Source organism: Geotrypetes seraphini, chromosome 12 (assembly GCF_902459505.1).
Source record: "Geotrypetes seraphini chromosome 12, aGeoSer1.1, whole genome shotgun sequence".
Lineage (NCBI taxonomy): Eukaryota > Metazoa > Chordata > Amphibia > Gymnophiona > Dermophiidae > Geotrypetes > Geotrypetes seraphini.
This window is the reverse complement of record NC_047095.1, coordinates 20,517,536-20,540,044: the sequence shown is the minus strand read 5'-3', so window position 1 is coordinate 20,540,044 and position 22,509 is coordinate 20,517,536. Positions and strand designations below refer to the sequence as shown.

General features: G+C 43.8%; 1 protein-coding gene across 4 annotated transcripts in view; it reads left to right on the top strand.

Annotated features, from left to right (window-relative positions):
• The window catches only part of TLCD4 (TLC domain containing 4), a 92,412-nt gene that overhangs the window by 5,009 nt on the left and 64,894 nt on the right, over window positions 1–22,509 (top strand). For all 4 annotated transcript variants that reach the window (XM_033915933.1, XM_033915930.1, XM_033915929.1 and 1 more), the window contains exon 2: window positions 11,306–11,398. The gene's annotated coding sequence lies outside the window, so the exon portion shown is untranslated. The remainder of the gene's footprint in view (window positions 1–11,305; window positions 11,399–22,509) is intronic.

Genomic DNA, 22,509 nt, shown 5'->3' with positions numbered 1-22,509 from the left:
TCGGGGTTTTTTTTTAGTTAGGTGCCTGACTTTCAATTAAGTCCAATTATATGTGTTAACATGCCAATTATTGATGCTATTTAACTGGGAGATGCACAAAACTTGCCTTGGTGGACTCGCGTATCTGTCTCGAACTGCAGTCTTTAATGGCCTCTGAACTTGGGCACTGTCTCTCCATCAGGCAGAGGTTGACAGTCCTGCCGGCCAGGATTGAGTTTTGTTACCGTGGAGCCAACTCCTGCTTCACACAAAATGGTATGAGATTATCTTAAAAGACTTTATTTTATTTTCTTCCACATTTTCCTCTGCTTTTTATTTAATTTATATTTAACTGCATCTAGTACATAGTTTAGCTAATGGGTCTGGCCTGAGCCACTTATGATAATATTTATATCCTATCTCTTTATCTTATCTCTAGCTTTCCTATCTATAATGGAGTTCCTTTCCCAATTTATCTGTATTGTGCTGTAAATCACTTAGCTCTGTAATATGCTTAAGTGGTATACATATGTTAATAAAACATAAACTTACTGATTGTGTCCCGATCGTCGCTAAACTGGTTTGACCAGTTTAGCGATCGGATCGGAATCCCCGATGCACGAAACTGCCCACCGCGTGTTTTCCTCGATTGCCCATTTTCCAATCCAATCCAACCCTTGCAAATTAGTAAAACCCCACGCAAAATAGCCAAGTGATCATTGCACTAAAATCGTGTTTGGGGTGTGTGTGTGGACTGTGGCTCGGGGTGCTGGCGCAGGGTGGGAAGGCATGGTACGGGGGATTTTATTAAATGGGACAGGTGTTTAACACACGCACAACAACTACGCCATTAAAAAAACAACTCAGAATCCCTAACAGCAGTGACAGGTTAGGGCTTTGCACATGCAATCAGTCACATTTGTATGCAAATGATTTGCATCTCCATGCAAATTGTTTGCATGCAAACTTGTTAGTGCATCGATTACTGTTGGGGAATTGGTCAACAGTGATCCACTTTTGTGCATCTAGGTCTAAGTCTATTAATAAAGTTAGGCACCTACATCAGCTAGGCGTGCCTTTAGATGGACTATATAGAGTTTGCCAGTATATACGGTATCTACATTTGGCCCCTGGCTACATAGTAGGATGTTTCATTGTATCGTAGGAATAGCATTAGCATCATATCTTTTATTATTCAAATGTTCTAGCATATTTTTTCTTATTTGTTCAGTAATAATTATATAGAAGGAACAATACCCAAGCAACTGATACTTTCAATCTTATTTTTCCTGCCTTTGTAATTTGAAGTCCCTCCTAACATTCTTCCCTTGAATTATCATATCCTTCCAAGCCCCCCTCCTCCCTAACCTGAAGCATGAGAAAAGTCCCCCTGACTTGGTTGAGTCTTATCCAAGTCGGGATCAAATAATTGAGATGCAGTGAAGGCTACCAAAAAAAGTCAGCAATTCAAAATCCAACTGTGGGCATGATGTGGCATTCTCAACCATACAATTTCCCAAATTTTTTAAAAAATGTCTCCAACGATCAGGATTAGTCCAACCCATCTTGTAATGCTTTTATAACCATCGTGGCCTATATTAAATCTTGTCACTGAGTAATGTTAGGAGAAATGACATTTCTCCATTGTACTAGTATAGTTCTCTTGGCCAAATAAAAACAAATAGTGAAGCAGTTTGTGTATTGGCCTATTTAATTTATTAGCTGAAGCAGAACAATCCTCAAAAAGGAGAACTGATGATAAAAGGGAAAAATGAAACCCAAGAATCTTGGCATTTACCTCTGAACAGAACTGCTGAATAAAAGTCAGGCCCAGATGCACAAAGCTTCAACACCATGGTAAAAAATACCGTGGTAGGAGTGATTTTTCTTTTACTGGGTATGCTCAACACAATAGCATGCAAATTATATAAATGCTATTTGTGCAGAGAATTGTCAGTAAAAAAAAAGGGGGGGGGGTGTGGAACTGTGTCTGGTGCTTGCTCAGAAGAGTACAGTGCTCCCCTGCGAATTTGCGGTCCGTGATTCGAGGTCCTAGTCATTCGTGATATTTTTCGACTGTGAATGACCTGGCAGGAGAGGGCAGTGAGTGAAGGAAATCACTCGTGGTATGCTCTGACCGCCTCTTCCTGTACTAAAGTCGGGCCTCACCAATCAGGAGCTGCTTGTCAAAGCAGCTCCTGATTGATGAGGCCAAGCTTTAGTACAGGAAGAGGCGGTCGGAGCATACCACGAGTGATTTCCTTCACTCGCCGGCGCTCCGGCTGCCCTCACCTGCCTCTCTAACTGCCCTCTCCTGTCTCCCCTGCTAAAAACCATATTTGCGTTTTTTCAACATTCGCAGGAGTTCCTGGAACGGAACCCCCGTGAATATCGGGGGAATATTGTAATCGTTAGCACAGCTCCTCCTGCCTGCCCTGTCAAAAAAAAAAAAAGCAGCCCCCGGTCTCCCTGTCTTCTGGTTCAGCTGATCAGGGCAGGGGAATCACTGCTTTGTTTTTTTAAGTGGGCACAGCTGTTGTGCATTTGTTCAACGTGGTACTGCTAGAAGGTTACAGCAGTTGACGATTGTTGAAAGAGTTCCCACAGTAGGGTTGGAACAAAATGACCGCGCTTGATGTGCACACAAGAGCACATTGACATACACGATCTTGTACTGAGCCAGGAGGATGCACCGCAAACACACCGAACAACTTGCCAAATAACAAGAGAAGCAGGAATAATCCAGACGACTGTGGTTAGGATAATTCATGACAATCTGAAATTAAAGTGTCTTAAAAAGCGTCATGCCCAAGAGTTAACTTTTCACAACAAAGACACATGCCTGAAACGGTGCAAGCCACTTTTGATCAAGTACCCAGAGCACAGCATCAGCTTCATTTGGTTTACAGATGAAAATATATTTACAGTAGCTCCACTGATTAACACACAGAATAATCACCTGTACATGCCTTCAACAACAAAGTGACAGACTGGGTCAGGAACTGGTTCAGTGGAAGGCGACAGAGGGTAGCGGTCAATGGAGATCGCTCTGAAGAAAGAAGGGCTGTTGCCAATGGTGTGCCTCAAGGTTCTGTTCTTTTAACATTTTTATAAGCGATATTGCTGAAGGGTTGTCGGGTAAGATTGGTGAGACCTCATTTAGAATTTTGTATGTAATTCTGGAGACCACACCTATAAAAAGGTTTGGAGTCGGTCCAAATAAAGGCTACGAAAATGGTGCGTGGTCTTCGTCATAAGGCATATGGGGTCAGACTTAGGGCTCCTTTTACTAAGGTGCGCTAGCGGTTTTAGCGCGCGCTACAATGCCGCGCATGCTAAACGCTAACACCTCCATAGAGCTTGCGTTAGTATTTTTTGTTTAGCGTGTGGTTAGCGCACGCTAATCTTTAGCATGCTCTAAAAACGCTAGTGCACCTTAGTAAAAGGAGCCCTTAAGGATCTCAAGCTGTATACTTTGGAAGAAAGGCAGGAGAGGGGAGATATGATAAGAGACATTTAAATACCTCCTCAAATCAAAAATTTTTATATTACTCGCCAGAGATGGGCTGTGGTCCCACGATAAACATTTAATACAAAAAAGGTGGAGAAAAAGCCTTAAATTACATAAAAATTCAAATGGTTCAAAGCTGCTTAAATTCTTTTCATTGACAAAAAACTCCACCACCGCCAAAATGTAATTATCAATTGGGTACTACACCCATCACTGTGCACAGGGAAAAAAAAACAAAAGCTTACTTAGCTTGGAACCATGGTCTGAAGATCACTGTCACAGCCGCTGAAAACACCTGGCCAGACTGTTGAAAAACCGAGGCGGCTACCAGATGAAAAGTCCAGAACCCTTGCCCAAATCCAACAAGTGCCTTGTTTTGCTTCTAAAAAGCTGCTTCGGAGATTGAAAATCTGCTGGAAACTCCCGTGCACACCAGAACAAGAACGACACACTGCTTTAAAAGAAGCTCAAGATCCGTTTCTAGGAGCACTTCTGCGTTGTGATGTCAAATCAGCTGTCGATCATACATAAAACGCCACACATTCTATCCGCTGATTCAGCCCCTTAGGCCATAATGTGTCAAGGAAAAAAAATCCAGTGCTATTCGTGCTGGTGCAGAAGTCGCTTCACATTCCCCTCTGCAAATTTACAGGGATGTGCTCCAAAACAAAACACACAAAATCATCAACACTGGCGGGTTAGAATATCAATTTCTTTTTTATGGGCTATATTGGACAGATGTTCGAACAGCCTGGTCTTAAAACATCTAGGTGTATGGCCAATGTAAGATAACCCGCAAGGGCATGTCATCCCGTACACCACTCCTTTGGTTTCACAGGATGTCAAGAAGCGTAATTTGACAGCTCTTCTGCCTGGGACCTGTGCCATAATGCCTTCCTGCATAACATTGCATGCCGTATACCTTCCATAGCGAAAATGACCCACCCTCCCCTCCTCATGTATAGACCAGACATTAGCTTTACATAACATATCATTCAAATTCCTGTTTCTTGTGAAAGCATTCTTGCACTCTTGATCTTGAAAACAGCAATGAGAGGGCATTGGATGAAGTTAAGAGGTGACAGACTCCGGTGTAATCTGAGGAAATACTTTTTTATGGAAAGGGTGTGAGATGCGTGGAACAATCTCCCGGAAGAGTTGGAAGCATAGACTGTGTCTGAATTCAAGAGGGCCTGGGATAGGCATGTGGGATCTCTCAGAGAGTGAAAGAGATAATGGTTACTTTGGATGGGTCATTTGGCCTTTATCTGCCGTCATTTTTCTTCTAATTGTTAAATTATGTGATAACCGTAACAGAGCAAGCAAAATGCAACATATGTACTCGTACATTGCCTGTTGGATAGCTCGTGTTCGGCCTTTAATCATGTGGCAGCTACAAGGTCAAAAGCATGGATACTCCATTGCAAGATTGCACCATCGAAGGACAACGTGCAGTAGTGTGCTTTCTTTGGGCAGAAAGAGTGAAACCTGTGGAAATTCATTGTCTGATATTGACTCCATATGGACATAGCACCATGAATCAACGAAAGATTTATGAGTGAGTAAAAAAGTTTAATGCGGGAAGAACATGTGTAACTAACAAAGGTCATTCTGGTCACTCATCAACAATGTGCACACAAGAGCACAATGACAGGGCGAATGCCTTGATTAGAGAAGACTGATGGATAACGGTGTCTCAATTGGCTGCAAATTTGGATATTGACTATGGATCTGCATTTGCCATAACGCATGATGACTTGAGATACAGGAAAGCCTACATATGTTGGGTTCCTAAACAGCTTACTGATCTGCACAATCAATAGCGTGTAGAGGTTGTGACCCAGTTCCTGAGACAGTATGAAGAAGATCTGAGTATTCTAGAGAGAATTGTTGCCAGTGACGAGACATGGGTGCATCACTGTGACCTCGAGAGCAAAAGTCAATGCATGATGAAGTAAAGAAAGCAATGCTCCCCTGGCTTCAGGAGCAGCTGAAAAACATCTCTATAGTAATGTGGAAAAGTGATATGTTCAATTGTTCATTTACTTCTATTAAAGCTGTTAAATGTGTTTTGCCTTTTCTTTTTTTATTTATCCTCATATTATCCTAATCATTAACTACTAAGATTAAATAAACGATCTGGACATTGTTACGATGAGTGAGGTGATTAAATTTGCGGACAATACAAAGTTATTCAGAGTAGTGAAGACACAGGGGGATTGCGAAGATCTGCAACGTGACATAATCAAGCTGGAGAAATGGGCATCAACCTGGCAAATGAAGTTCAACGTAGATAAGTGTAAAGTGATGCATATCGGTAACAAAAATCTCATGCACGAATACAGGATGTCCGGGGAGGTACTTGGAGAGACCTCCTAAGAAAGAGATTTGGGAGTTCTGATCGAGAAGTCGATGAAGCCGTCTGTGCAAAGCGCGGCGGTGGCGAAAAGAGCAAACAGAATGCTAGGCATGATAAAGAAGGGGATCACGAACAGATCGGAGAAGGTTATCATGCCGCTGTAACGGGCCGTGGTGCACCCTCACCTGGAGTACTGCGTCCAGCACTGGTCGCCTTACATAAAGAAGGACATGATACTACTCGAAAGGGTCCAGAGAAGAGCAACTAAAATGGTTAAGGGGCTGGAGGAGTTGCCATACAGTGAAAGATTAGAGAAACTGGGCCTCTTATCCCTCGAACAGAGGAGATTGAGAGGGGACATGATTGAAACATTCAAGATACTGAAGGGAAGAGACTTAGTAGATAAGGACAGGTTGTTCACCCTCTCCAAGGTAGGGAGAACAAGAGGGCACTCTCTAAAATTGAAAGGGGATAGATTCTGTACGAACATAAGGAAGTTCTTCCTTACCCAGAGAGTGGTAGAAAACTGGAACTCTCTTCTGGAGTCTGTCATAGGGGAAAACACCCTCCAGGGATTCAAGACAAAGTTAGACAAGTTTCTGCTGAACCAGAACGTACATTGGTAGGGCTAGTCTCAGTTAGGGCGCTGGTCTTTGACCAAGGGCCGCCGCGTGAGTGGACTGCTGGGCACGATGGACCACTGGTCTGACCCAGCAGTGGCAATTCTTATGTTCTTAAAACAAGCAAAACTTTCTTGTTTGGAAAATTCAAAGATTATAAGCATTACTATAGATTGTATATGAATTGGCAAGATAGACCACACTGAAGTGGAATGAGGACGGCCGATAAGGATGACATGAGATAGCGTACAATTCCTTTTAAACTGGGGAATTGTAAAGTCAGCCAAAGTATTACAATATAATTCAACCAATGGCCTGCAAATTAAATTGTTCATATACAAAGGAGTCAAACCATATAATATTTTAAACGCCAAATAGCATAACTTAAACATGACTTGTGCTTCGATTGGCAACCAGTTTAAAACTAGTATACAATGGTATAATTCTGTCTGATTTTTCTTAGTTTATGTACTATCTGCAAATGTTTAAGCAAATACTTAGGAATTCCTAGATAAACTATGTTACAGCAATTTAGTTTACTTAATATTAGTGCTTGTGCAACCAATCTAAATTGATCTTGTTGCAAATATTTCCTAATACTTCTAAGATTTCTAAAGTCCAAAAAGCACTTCTAACAAGATAATTAATCTAAGCTGCCATAGTCAATTTGCTATCTAGAATAATTCCTAACAGTTTTAAAAGATATTCTAACTTAAGGAACTTCATCTACTTTAAACATTAAACCTTCCCCTTATATGTCTTTAGAACCAATTAGTAACAATTTAGGGCTCCTTTTACGAAGCCGCGTTAGCAATTTAATGCACGTAATAGCCACTACCGCCTCCTTGAGCAGGCGGTAGTTTTTCGGCTAGTGTGGGGGTTAGCGCGCGCTAAAAAGGTGCACGCGATAAAGCCGCTAACGCAGCTTCGTAAAAGGAGCCCTTAGTTTTATCTTTGGATGAATGCTTCTTACTTGAAATTGAACAATCTGTAATCGGGTGAAAATTTCTGATTAATGTCTGATAATATGTCACCTAATTGAATCAGGACAGTAATATCATCATAAACAAACGCGTGATAGCCTGCCATCTCTAATTTTTTTTCCCTAGTGATGAGATTAATACATTAACTAAAATAAAAGATAAAGGAGAACCCTGCGGCACCCCCAATGGTGGCAACCACTTTTCTGATAGGACTTCTTGCATCTTGACTCTATAGGATCTAAATAACAAACCCTTGAAACCAAGTCGGTACATTTCCAACTAATCCTATGTTATTTAAAATATTAAGAAGGACATTTTGATCTACTAGATTGAATGCACTTAAAAGATCTAGTTGCATAATAGGAGTCCATTTTCCTTTGCCCAAATATGATTTCATTTCCTCTAACAATGATGCTAATAATGTTTCTGTACTATGCTCAAGACGGAATCCAAATTGAGATGAATTCAGTATGTCAGAATAATCCACTAACTATGCTTTTGCCAGACCCTCCATATAACCCAAACTATTTCTTAAACAAGGATACATTTGTTTGCTTCTTCAGGTCCATAGGTAACGTTCCATTTATAAGGTTCAGTCACAGAAAATACACCAAATGTGGGCTTATTCAGATTCCAGCGATGAAAATTAGGAGCTACCAAGTCCCCCGCAGTAGCTGCTAGCAGTGCACGTCCTGGCAGATAGTGCTTTAAATTAGATTTCAAGTAGCCCGTGCAATCTTGATAAAGCTCACAATGTAAAGAAACAAAAGAAGGTGACTATTGGTGCTCAATCTCCTTTGGCCACTGTATGTGGGTTACAAGGCAGGCACATGAACCCTTGATTTACCTCAAATAATTATACTGTCTTTATTTTGCTGATAGGCGAATAAATAAGAGTCTTTCTAAAGAATAAAAGAGAAGTGTCACACGTTTGTGAATCCTCAGATATCCTCCTTCTCAGTTCATACAATCAGACTCCTGAGGCAGGCCTTTTTAGGCCGAAACACGATTGTGTCGAGTCAGTGTCATATTATCTAATAAAGGAGATCGAGCACCAAGTAGTCACCTTCTTTGTTTGTTTCTTTGCCTTCCACGATCTGGGAAGGAGGATTCTCCTGTTTTCTCAAAGCTCATAATATACCAGAACCAACAATTTAAAAAAAATGCGATAGGCAACCAATTCAACTGTATATAGTATGATATAACATGCTCAGTTTTCGTCAAACCATACAAGCAGACAGCTGAGCTATGAACAACTTGTAATGACTGTAAAGCAGAAGAAGCCAGACTGCTTGCATTTGCAGTGTCTCACTTCCGGCTCACCACACAATTGGACCCCCAGGGACCCCTGAATAAGACTTTTTGTCGAAACGCGGGCCATATTGGGTCCTGTATCCCTAGTGGACTAGGTCCTATAAGGCTCTTATGTGGATGATTTATTTTTATGTGGATGGAATTATTTTATGTGGATGATTTCAGTGTACCTTTGGAACTTTGACACTTTCAAATAAAGTCCATTTAGGAACATCGTCACTCCACAGAGGGTTTTTTTTTTTGTTTTCTCTGGATTTTCTTCTTTGTGGATATTTTGGGGTCAATTCCTTTTGTTTTTTTCCAGTCTATAGAACTCACTGGAATGCCTATCTGGGCCTGCAGACTTACACAGCTTAAGAATTAGATAATTTGTGGAATTTCCTGTACTTTTTTGGGGCCATTTAAAAATTCCAAATCAACCAGAGTCAAATGAGGGAGCTGTAGTCTGTGTACAGGCAGTGTCCGGGTTAAGAATGAGTCCCATTCTAAAGTTGAATTTGTATGTAACTTGTACAGTACACAGTCTATAAAAACATTAATGAAACAGTCCTCAAAATAAAGTACTGTAGTTTAAATAGAAAGAAAAGATAGGTTTAAACTTACTTTTGTTCTTCATTTGTCCCACTGTTCCCTCCCCACCACCACATCTGACATTTCTCTCTCTCATCTCTCTCTTCCCCATGCATCTGTACCTCATGCTTCTACCACCACGATGTCTAATATTTCTCCCTCCCTATGCCCAACAATTTGCCGCTTTCTTCATTTCCCCATGTGCACCATCTCTTTCCCTCTCACTCAGCTACCCATGCCCAGCAATTCTTCCTTTCTATACCCCCACCTCAGCATCTCTTTCCCTCACTCCCTCCATTCTTCCATCCTATGTCCCAAGTTCATGCTCCCCTGTCTGCCTCCATTCTGTGTCCCAAGTTCATGCTCCCTCCCTCTGTCCTTCCCTCCTTTGTCTGAAGTTTGTGCTCCCTCCCTTCCTTCTGTGTTCCAATGCGACCCTGCCTCTCCTTTCCTGTCAAAACGCGATCCTCCTCCTCCCTTCAGTGTCCCAACACACCCCCTCATCGTCTTTCTCTCCATTCAGCATACCAAATTCATGCCTCTCACAGGTGTTTACCTCCTCTGGCCGCCTCTCTTCTCCCAGTCACACTTCGCAAAGCTTTGGCCGCTGGTTCCTGCACACAGCTTGTGGCTAACCCAGAAGCCTTCAGCGCGGAAGTGAGGGAAGGCTTTTGGGTAAGTCGCAAGCCACATGCAGGAACCAGTGGCAACAGCTTTGCGAAGTGTGACAGGGAGGAGAGAGCCAGCCACCCACAAGAGGCACAAATTTGGTTTGCTGAACGGAGGGAAAGACGATGAGGGGCGCATTGGGACACTGAAGGGAGGAGGAGGGTTGCATTTTGACAGGAAGGGAGAAAGAAGGGACGTGTTGGCACAGGAAGGGAGAGGCAGGACCCAGGTTCGTAAGTACAAGTCAGGCATACTTAAACCAGGGGCTGCCTGTAATTCAAAACTGATGACATCACAATTTCCCTTTAAAGGAGCATAAAGTTTACTAAAAACAAAACATTTTAAAACAATCCGTTGCAATGTTTCTTAAACCTGTTCTGGAAGAACCCCATCCAGTTGGGTTTTCCAAAATATCCCTAGTGAATTTGCATGAGGTAGATTTATATGCCTATCACCTCTATTATATGCAAATCTGCCTTGTGCATATTCATTAGGGATATTTTGAAAACCTTAACTGGCTAGGGGTCCCCAGGACACGTTTATGGCTCTGTTAGAACATAACCCTCTTCACTAAGCAAAGACTCCAAAATCTTGGGTCCCAACCATGGGTGAATTAACTGAGAAAGTAGGCTGCCTGCTTTATGACTATAAAATGTACAATTTTATATTTATATAATATGTGTTTGCCTTTTTTCATTCTCTTGTGTAGCTCAGTATTCAAAGCAGTCCTCACTGACAACATCTGGTCTTTAGTATATTGTGAAGGCCGCTGGGCACAATGCTGACGTTCAAGTGCCCATTCTCATTCTAAATTTAAAATAGCTTGATTCAGCTCCTTGCAACACTGTATGGCATATGCTGTGATGTCCCCCGGAAGGACAGCTTGAGCTGTATGCCAAAACAAAACTGGGTTATTTTGAACTCTTGAGGGATATGCACAATTCCTCCTTCAAGCTCTCTCCAAAGCCCAGGCTGAAACAAGAAGTTAACTAACGGTTATCCATGTACAAGTGCTCATGGGGAAATTTTTCTGCAAGTACCTTTGTTGCTCTTCTAAAACATGGCATACAAGTGTACTTTGAAAGTCTACCCAATTTGCTTCCTTGAAATTTCTGCATGCTGCACGGCAGCATATACATATAAGTAATGCCTTTTGTAAAACTGTAGCTTGTATGTGTGTGCCAGTTTATATGGTTAAATTTGCTGCTTACAGATATAAATGGCATGTACTTCTTCTAAAATAGCCTCTTAAATCTAATGACCAATTCTTTACTTGTTCCCTTTTCTTCTGTTTTTATAGAGACGACAAGGTATATCTTTGACACCAGAGACGGGCGTTTATAGATTCAGATTCAGGAAACTTTATTAGCATCACAGTTTGTACAGGAGGAAGGTAATGTATAATAGGATGCCCACAAAAAAGTCCCATTTTATGCCTGTCTTATAAAGGCCATTATTGCAACAGAACCTCACAGGAATACCTTGTTTCCCCGAAAATAAGAGCTACCCCGAAAATAAGCCCTAGCATCATTTTCGGGGTAGGTTTTAATATAAGCCCTATCCCAAAAATAAGCTCTAGTCCTGGAATTTGCTGGCAACTCTTCAATCTGGTCCCGCCACACCCCCCCCCCAACCACAAAGCTGAACCCCTGATGACTCTCCGTCCTTCCGTTCCTGCCTACCACGAGCAAGCCCTACCTTCAAATGAAGCAACATTGGGCTGGCAGCACTCTAAACGGGCTGCTTGGCCTTGTCCATCGGGGATTTCACTCTGCCGCGTTACTGATGACATCATCAGTAACGCGTTAGAGTGAAATCCTCGACGGACAAGGCCGAAGCAGCCTGTTTAGAGTGCTGCCGGCCTGATGCTGCTTTTGATTAAGGTAGGGCTCGCTTGCGGTCAGTGGGGAGGGAAGGATGGAGGGTCAGCAGGGGTTCGGCGGGGGGGGGAGGGAGATGCTCAGTGTTCAATTGTTCTGCAGCACGAGGAATGGGAGGGAGGGAAGGATAGAAGCTGGGCAAACTTCTGCACAGGGGGATGGGAGGGAGGTGAGGAAAGATGCCCATGTGGGGCAGAGAGAGGAAAGAGGAAGAATTGGGGTGAAGGAGAGGGAGGGAGAGATGAGCATATGTATATCCCGAAAATAAGACCTAGTGCTTTTTTTGGCATCAAATGAATATAAGATACTGTCTTAGTTTCATGGAAACACGGTAGAATATTGAACTATCCAGCATCACAAATCCTGTACTGATCACTATAAATTCTCTGTTTGCATCATAAATATTATATACTGAACAGTATCTTATTATAAAGATCTCAGAGAAGGGTGGTAGTGCAGTAATTGCACATTGCTTTATTAACTCCATACTTCAATCATAGGTCCAGTCTTTCTTCTTTCTGCATAATTGTACAAACACCTTAAATGTTTGTATCTCTCCTCCCTATACTCTTTCCCGGGAACTCCAATCATTGGGCAAGTCTCTCTTGTCTGTGCCCTGCTCCTCCACTGCTAACTGCAGACTACATTCCTTCTCTTGCTGTGCCATATGCCTGGAACAGACTCCCTGAGTCAGTACATCAAGCCCTATCCCTGGCAGTATTCAAGACCAGACTAAAAACCCACTTTTTTAAGGTTACTTTTAACTCATAACCCCCTCATTCTAAAGCACCCGTTGTAGCCTCTTTGTGACCTTGAGCACGTGAGTTGGCATTTCATTGTCCCAGGTACAAAACTTAGATCATGAGCCTGCTAGGGACAGAGATAGTACCTGCATATAATGTGTACAGCACTGCGTATGCTTAGGGACGCTATAGAAATGCTGTCAAATGTTCATATTGTGCAAGTCTATAACCACTACTGCTTCAGGGGTCAACTTCTTTCATAACTAGAGGAGGGCTTAGAAATCTTAAGCTGCATCTCTACTGATGTCTTTCTGTTGAGTTGACGACTAGTCTGGTTACCGTATTTATACGCGTTTTTCCAAAAGGGAGCAAATGTATGTCAGACAATGTGATACACTAATATTCATGAAAATTCAGTCTACTGACAAAACTATGAAATGATTCACTTTATTAATTACTCAGTATAATATGCAAACACTGGTAATTCATACCAAAAAGGTTACAGTTACATGATGCTATATTAAACCATTTTTTGTTTAGACCTCCAAGCTAAAATATTCAATACTGTTCCCGCCAAGCAAAAGTTGTTGGTCTCTCACCATGTCTGTGTTGATTAACATGGTCCAAAATATACTGTAATCCCCCAATTCTATAAAGTGCTCCTAATGTTAAACGCTTATATCTGTGCACCTAGCTGATGCAGGCGCCTAATTTAATCGATTAATGGGCACTGGTAATTGACACATAATACCTCAACATTGTCATTTAATTGGCGTTAATTCAAAGTTAGGCGCCTAACTTGCTAGGCGTTTACCACAAGATGGTAGGTGTCTTCCCCCCCCGAGCAAAGATGTCTGCCCCCAGCAGCCCCCTTTCCCTCTCCCCCTGGCCCCCTGTATTGATCCCCTTCTTACCCTCCCTCTATCCCGGCGTCTTCTGGCCTGCTCCTCTTCAAAGCAGCCTGCGATCGTGGTGGCCGGCTTTAGCGAACCTCGCAGGCTGCTCTCCAACTCGGTAGCACGTTCCCTCTGATGCGATCCCGTGCGTCAGAGGGAACGTGCTACTGAGGTTGGAGAGTGACCTGCGAGGTTCTTTAAAGCTGGCCACGATTGCAGGCTGCTCTGAAGAGGAGGATCATCAGCGGTGGCAGCAGTGAGCGAGGGCGGGAGGTATGTTCCCTGCTGAGGACGTGGGCAGGGAGAGAGCTTGCCTGCGCTTCCAGTTGGAGAGTGAGGGCGGGAGGAGGGGAGTGGCCAGAATGTTCCCTGCCGCTGGGTTCTAAAATGGAACACGGCCACAGATCACACACCACAGCGGCAGGGATCACCCTGTTTTAACAGCGCATGCGCCGGTAAGCTTTTATTATATAGGATTATTAAGGAAGTGCTAATGCTCCTTGTAACAATACTAGGTTGTCAACAAAATGAGCATATTTGGAAAGATCTGTGTTGGCTTTTCTTGGACTGTGTTAAACAATGCAGACATAGTGACAGACCAACATCTTTGGATTGGCAGGAACAGTGCTGGATATCTGAGCTTCATTCTTTACAGTCTGGGGGTACAAACAACAAGATTGAGTGGTGTAATATAACATAACATAGTTTTGTTTTGTTTTTTTTTTTTTTTTTTTTTTTTTATCTTTCTCATCTTCTTAGTATGAATCAACAGTGTTTGCATGTCATAATGAGTACCAGTAATTGAGTGGAGAATTTCCTTATAATTTGTCAACAGACTATATTTTCAAAAACTGAATTGCATCATTACAAGGATAGGTGGGATATAAATAAATTATCCAGTGTGAGTTTGTTCCATTTTGAGCACACTTATATAAAAATAGTGACTGGAGTGACTGCCAAACTTGAAGGGATAACACTGACAGAGATGCAACATGAAACTTTTAAGTCCTTCTCTAATTGTGAAATACGTTGACTCCTAAAGCAATTGTTTGATTAATGAAACTGAAGTCAGAAGGAGGATTTAAGTGTGGTAAGTTGCACAATATGGGCTTCTAGCAGCATTTAAAAAAATTAAAATACAAAAATTATTAAAGGATTTGTCCAATTATGTGGAGAGAAGGAAGTCTGGGTGTGATTGAAATGCAGAGTTAGTAAAGCAGTTGTTTCCTTCTTCTGAGATCCCTTTAATCCTATATAATAAAACCCTAAGCGCGCATGCGCACTTAGGGTTTCGTGTTCCCTGCCGCCGTGTTTTCTGATCCGTGGCCAGATTCTATTTTAGAACGCGGCAGCAGGGAACACTCTGGCCACTCCCCTCCTCCTGCCCTCACTCACCAACCGCTGGAGAAGCGCAGGCAAGCTCTCTCCCTGCATGCATCCTGGCCACCCCGATTGTCCTCCATGGCTGTATTCGGTGGCGGTGGAGGCAGCTCTCAGTCTTTCCTGCCAGGCATTGTCGGAGGAGCATCTCTAATCTTCCCTCAGCGGATCGGGGGGGGGGAATGACATTGCGCCTTAGAGCCCAGGCATGAGCTGGCCATGGCTCTTGGCGCAGGCCCAAAGGCGGGTTGCTGAACGCAAGAAAGCGCCTCGTGGCTGGAAGCCTTCATCAACCCGCTGAACGCAGGTACGGTGCGCGGCCCCCTTTGCTTCTCGCCTCGCTATGAGGAGGGGGGGAAGCCACGGGCCTTTAAATGCTCTGGGTTTGGAACTGGGGTTGAAAATTTGGGGACATGTGAGGGAAGGAGGCTTTACTAGCACCTGTTAATGTAACGGGCTTAAACACTAGTAACATATATAATCTCGTTAATATTCAGCACAATTAAACTGGTCAGAAACGGCCCTCCAAAACCCACCTAAATCTTACTATACCCACCTGTACACCACAACAATAGTCCTTATTACATTACATTAGTGCCTGCAGGTGTCATTTTTATGTAGGTACAGTAGGTTTTGGGTGGGTTTTGGAGGGCTTGCCATACAATATAAGCAGGTTATGGTGAGATGTGTACCTGAGACTTTTTAATGTGACATTCACTGCAGTACCCCCTAGAGTTGTCCCTCAGCTCTGTTTGGATGTCTGTGGTCTGTTTGCTAAGAATTCTGGCAACTTCTACGTCCCAATGACTTGTTTGTGTGTTTTTTGCTTGAATGGGTTTTTTTTATTTTTTAAAATGGTCACTAAGGGCGAACACAACTAAAAATGGTCATTTTTGTAAATAGTTATTTTCTCTATTGGATTTTTAGATGTTTTTCCCCAAAATGTCCAACCTCAGCCTTAGATGTCCTGTCAAAAATGCCCCTCATAAGAACATAAAAGTTGCCATACTGAAAGTATGTCAAGCCTAGGGATAAGCAGTAGATTTTCCCAAGCCATCTTAATAATGCTTTGTGGACTTCTCTTTTAGGAAATTATCCAAACCTTTTTTAAACCCTTCTAACCGATTTCACCACATTTTCTGACAACGAATTTCAGAGTTTAATGTACACGTTGAGTGAAGAAATATTTTTCTCTGGTTTGCTTTAAATCTACTACTTAGTAACTTCATCACATGCCCCCTAGTCCTAGTATTTATAGAAAGAGTAAACAAGTTACCATATTTTTCGTTCCACTAGATGCACTTTTTTCCCCCGAAAAAAAGTGAGTGAAAATAAGGGTGCGTCTTATGGAGCACATACCCAAAGCGCCCCCCCCCCCCTCATTACCTTATTTAAATGCTTCCACCCTCACTGGACGCGGTAACCTCCCTTGCTGAGAGCTGTGTACAAGGGGGAAGCGGCGGGGAACAGGCAGCCAGCCAGCCTTGTGTGCCACTCTCAACGCGCAGGAACAGAAGAAGAGGGCCTTATGCTAGAAACAGGTGCTTCAGTCCTATAATATCCCCCTTCCTCTGCCCAGTCCTGATCCCTCTCCCTCCTCCTTGAAAGAAATGATAGGCCCAGCCTGAGCCCCCACTCCACCGGCTCCTAGATCTACCTGGAATCTCTCTGGTTGTCTAAGGGGTTATATGGGAAGAAGCAATGCCCACTTACTCCTGCCCGTCATGAGTAGGGTTACCAGACATCTGGATTTACCCGGCCATGTCCTTTTTAGAGGATTCTCCGGGTGTCCGGACAGTTTCCTGGTCTGGAGAGAGTTTGTCTGGGTTTTGGACTCACTGTCTCCAGGCCAGCTACCACCCTGGACTCGGTTATGGGTCTCTGAATATCCCCTGTCCTCAGTAGCTCCTCCGGTGCTGCAGTTGCAAAACTTCTGGCAGCCAGTAGTGTTAGCAACAGGATCCTGCTGCCATGGGCCTGCCCCGGAAGCCTAAGCTGGAACAGGAAGTGCTGCAGAGTGAAGGCTTCTGGGGCAAGTCAACAGCAGCAGGATCATGTTGCTAATGCTGCCAGTGCTTGAAGTTTTGAAATTGCAGCACCGGAGGAGGTACTCGGTATGGGGACCCTCAGAGAGCCATACCCGACTCTGGGGTGTCCTGGGTGGAGAGCTGAAGAGAAAGAAAGAGATGTTGTGCTTGGGGATGGGACTAGCAGGATGCAGGGGTGGGGTGGGGCATGGGTGGGTTAGGTGTTCTCCTTTTTGGCTTAACAAATATGGTAACCCTAATCATGGGTCTAGCCTCAAAATGACATTGTAACCCCTAATGGGAGTCTTACGCTACGAATGGGCATTGCTTCTGCCCAAATGACCCCCTAGACCACAGTTATTCCAGGACAAGCAGGCAGCATATTCTTAACGCATGGGTGACGTCACCGACGGAGCCCCGGTACGGACACTTTTAACTAGAAAGTTCTAGAAGGCCGCACCGCGCATGCGCGAGTGCCTTCCCGCCCGACGGAGGAGAGCGTGGTCCCCAGTTAAGATAAGCCAGCTAAGAAGTCTCCCCTCCCACCAGCTCTCCAATTTACCAGGGCAGTGATTTACCAGGCAACTTCCTGCAGGCAAGTATTGAGAGCTGCTGGAAGGGGAGGAAGCCACTGTAGGAGGCTGGGAAGGTGCTGGAAAAGGGAGAGCTGTTACTGGACTTGAAGGGAGTTAGAAGGAGAGATGCTGCTGGGAGGGGAGGAGGGAAAGGTATGGGAAGAGAGTTAATGTTGGATAGAGGGAGGAGGGAAGGGAGAAGAAGGAGAGATGCTGCTGGGAGGGGAGGAGGGAAAGGGATGGGAAGAGAGTTAATGTTGGATAGAGGGAGGAGGGAAGGGAGAAGAAGGAGAGATGCTGCTGGGAGGGAGGAGGGAAAGGGATGGGAAGAGAGTTAATGTTGGATAGAGGGAGGAGGGAAGGGAGAAGGAAAAAAAGGAAGGAGGGTAGGGAGAAAGAAAAAAGGAAGGAAACAGCTGGCAGGGAGATTACAGGAGGGGAAGGGGGGTCAGGGTGGAATGGAGAGATCAGATGAGAGAAAGGGGAGAGAGAGGAATGAGAAAGTAGAGAGACATTGATGCTGGAAAGGGGGTCAGCAGAGAAATGAGAGAGGGATAAAGATGCTAGATCTGGTGTAGGAGAGATAAAAATGAAGAAGGCAGTGAAGCTGGAATGAATGATGTAAAAAGGAGAGAGGAGGATGGACAAGGAAGAGGGGCATAGAAAGAAGTCAGATACATATGGAAGGGGGAGAGGGCAGACATTGGATGGAACGGGCAGATGCTGGAAGGAAAAGAGTGAAAAGAAGATGAAAGCAGAAACCAGAGACAACAAAAGGTAGAAAAAAATAATTTTATTTCTATTTTGTCATTAGAATATATCAGATTTGAATTATATATCCTGCTAGAGACATAACTGGGGACTGCAGTATTCTGTTAGCATGATATTTCTATGTAGCATTCTATAATAACTTGGCTTGTTCAGTTTTCTTGATAGTAGAGGGGATATATGTGAAGGGGAGGGGAGACAGGGGTTTTGTTGGTTCGTGCTCTGTATAAAATCACAATTGTTCAGAATATTGTTTCTTTTTATACTTTAATAAAATACGTTCAATATAAAATCATAATTGCGGCTTGTGCAGATGGGATCAGATGGTTTGCGGGGACCTAGCTCGCGGAGATGGGACGTAAACGGGGTTTTTAAATTTTAGTCCTAGTAGTTTGCCGGTCCACAAAATAATTCTTTTATTTCTGCCGGTCCACGGGTGTAAAAAGATTGAAGAATACTGCTCTAGACCATCAAGAAAATTCCAGATAGGTCTGGGGAAGAGGGGGGGGGGGCTTGGGGATCAAAGTGAGGGGCACAGTAATTTTCTTCGGCGCGCACCTCCGCACTGCGCTCAATTGTCTGCTCGCACCTTTGTCCCGGCGCGCTTTTGACCTGACACCTATTCAAAAACATTAGATAACTGTTGTATTTCTTAGTGGAGGTGAATGAGTTAAAAAACTCATGGTTTTATGGTTTATCTTGGGCATTGTCTCATATCCATTACAGTTTTGCTGGGTATGGTTTTTTTTTTTTTGCCTTTTACAGAAGAGTTTGCAAACGCACTCCATTCTCTGCTGGTTTTATTATCTAGCGCTTCCTTCCCTGTGGACCTGTTGTTATCTTTCAGTAAAACTCTGAGGGCAAGTATAATAGTTGCAAATAAAGGCATTTGGTGCTGTAGTTCTAGCAGAGGTTCTGCTTGAGCGAAAAGCTGAAATGAGGAAGGAGGAAGTTGCTCAAGCCAAAAAGTGAAACAAAATAGAGTAAATAAGGAGCTTCCAGGATAAACATAAATGGCTCTATTGGTGAAATTTTCTGAAATATCTGGATAGTGGAATGCAGTTCTGTTCTCTAGAACATAAACAAGACCCGGAGGATGAAGAAAAGTTGATTGAACCAAGAGAGAGAATAATTAACCTTATTAGGCTTCCTCAGTTAAGATAAAGAAGACTCTGGGATGGCTGTAAATATACTGCTCAGAGATAAAAGGAGGTCTAATTAGAAGGCAATATGTTTCTTTTAGACACATATGAGGAATTTGTGATGTGTGCTTCATTTTCTCAGGTTCAAACTTAAGCCCCCTTTTATTAAGCCGTGTTAGGCTTTTTTATAGCCGGCCACGGCGGTATTAGCTCCAACGCTCGTTGTAGCTTTTACCGCTGTGGCCGGCTAACACGGCTTCATAAAAGGGGGGGAGGTGTTAGATTATGATCCTCTCTGCAGACAGGAAAATACCTATTGTACCTGAATATAACTTGCCTTTCAGCTACTACTGTAAAAGCATTAGCTGAATCCAAATCTTCTTCGTAGTGCGGTAGACTTGGTGATCTCCATAGGGCCTTACAAATGAAACATTTTTGCAACATTTTATTTTAAAAATTGGTCTTATGGAATACAGTACAAGAGTTTTTAAAGAAAGAATATTCCCTAGCAACAGCAGCAGATGAATCCAGAGACCAATGGGATAGCCCACATCTACCAGCAGGCGGAGATAGAGAAACTGATTAACAGGTCGTCCTATTGGCTGGCACTCCTCCTGTTTATCCAGTTTGCTCTATCTCCCAGTAGGGGTCGGATCGCTATTCTATTAGCTCCTTGATTCTGGCTGTGTCTGGAACCTTCGATGATGCGATGTGGGCCGGCCTAGCAAAGGCCCTGAGGCTGCCTCATGAAACCGCGCTAAACTACTGCTTAGGGGCAGCTCTGTGCCGAAGTTAAAAGCACACAGAGCTGCCGCTGCTGATCTGGAGGTGCGGAGACAAGGCAGGAGGCATACGCGGTGGAAGTCAGGAGTCCCGGCACAGTGACGGCAACAGGAAGTTGCAAGTCAGCTGACGCTGGCATCTTTCCTTGCGGTGCGGACCGGCAAGATTTTTTTGCGGACCGGCGGTTGAAGAACTGTGCTATAGACAAATGATTCCCAGCCAGTCAGGTTTCCAGGATATCCACAGTGAATATGCATGACATCGATTTATATGCGTTCTCCTTTTCTTTGTTGTTTTCCTATCTCTGTAAAGATATCGACACTATTTCCGAGGTAAGGACCCAATTTGCAAACAATTCTCTAGGAGCCACACAGACTCAGTCAGGAATAGCCTTACAGGGACTCAACAAACGCAAAGTGTGGAGGGCCATGTATGTTAATGCACACAGTTTAGGCAATAAAATTCTAGAACTGGAAACTGAAATTAGGGATGCCAACCTGGACATGGTGGCAATATCCGAGACTTGGTTCACGGACGCACATGGGTGGGATATGGCTATACCGGGGTACAATCTACTTCGTCAGGACAGAAAGGGCAGGTTAGGTGGAGGGGTAGCACTATACATTAAAGAGGGCATCAAAACCACCAGGATCACTGATGTCAAGTATACCGGGGAGTCCCTCTGGATAAACCTGGCAAGAGGTGGCAAAAAATGCCTGTATCTTGGTGTCGTATACAGACCTCCAAGACAACCGGAAGACATGGACGCAGAATTAATTGAAGACATAGAGAATATAACTCTACGGGGCGACACTGTACTGCTAGGAGACTTCAACATGCCGGATGCAGACTGGAACACATTTTCAGCAACAACCAGCAGCAGCAGGAGGCTTTTGACCTCCATAAAAGGAGTACATCTCAGACAGATGGTAACGGAGCCCACTAGGGCCCAGGCGATCCTAGACCTGGTACTCACCAACGGGGAAAGCGTCTCAGAGGTCTCGGTGGGAGATACGCTAGCCTCCAGCGACCATAACATGGTATGGTTCAACCTTGGGAAAGGATCCCCTAAATCAATTACAAAAACAAAGGTGCTCAAATTCCGGGGCACCGACTTCGCACACATGGGAGATTTCGTTCATCAGACGCTGCAGGACCAAGCAGAGACCGGCAATGTTGAAACTATGTGGTCGTACCTGAAATCATCTATACACGAAGCAACTAATCGCTACATAAAATCAGTAGATAAAAGACAAAGAAACAACAAACCCCAATGGTTCACTGAAGAGATCTCGCACCTCATTAAGGAGAAGAAAAAAGCATTTCTTTCCTACAAACGTACGCAGAGAAAAGAAACTAAAGTAGAATATAAGACCAGATCTGCAGCGGTCAAAAGAGCAGTTAGGGAGGCCAAACTTCGAGTGGAAGAAACTCTGGCAAAAAATATTAAAAAAGGGGACAAATCCTTCTTTAGGTATATCAGTGACAGGAAAAGGAACACAGACGGTATAGTACGCCTTAGACAATCGGACGGAAACTACGCGATGGCGGATTCAGAAAAAGCAGAACTACTAAATGAATATTTCTGCTCAGTCTTCACCCGCGAAGCACCGGGACACGGACCACAGTTGATGATAAAACAAGACATGGATGACCCGTTTCAGAATTTTGAATTCACACCTGGGGACGTCTACAACGAACTGGCAAAGCTAAAGGTAAACAAGGCCATGGGTCCGGACAATTTACACCCAAGAGTGCTCAGAGAATTGAGAGATGTTCTGGCGGAACCGTTGACAATGCTATTCAATCTCTCACTAAGTACGGGGATAGTTCCGTTGGACTGGAAAACAGCCAATGTCGTTCCTCTACATAAAAAGGGTTGCAAGGCTGAGGCTGCGAACTATAGACCGGTAAGCCTCACCTCAATAGTGTGTAAACTCATGGAAACACTAGTCAAATATAAATTAGATACGATCCTGAACGAGGGAAATCTCCGGGATCCCAGCCAACATGGATTCACCAAGGGTAAGTCATGCCAGTCCAATCTAATCAGCTTCTTTGACTGGGTAACAAGAAGACTGGACTCAGGAGAGTCCTTGGACGTCGTGTACCTGGACTTCAGCAAAGCGTTTGACAGCGTCCCACACTGCAGGCTGCTGAACAAGATGAAATCGATGGGATTAGGAGAGACTCTAACTGCATGGGTTAAAGATTGGCTTAGTGGCAGACTTCAGAGGGTGGTGGTTAACGGTACCTTCTCTAAAATGTCAGAGGTGACTAGCGGAGTGCCACAGGGTTCAGTCCTGGGCC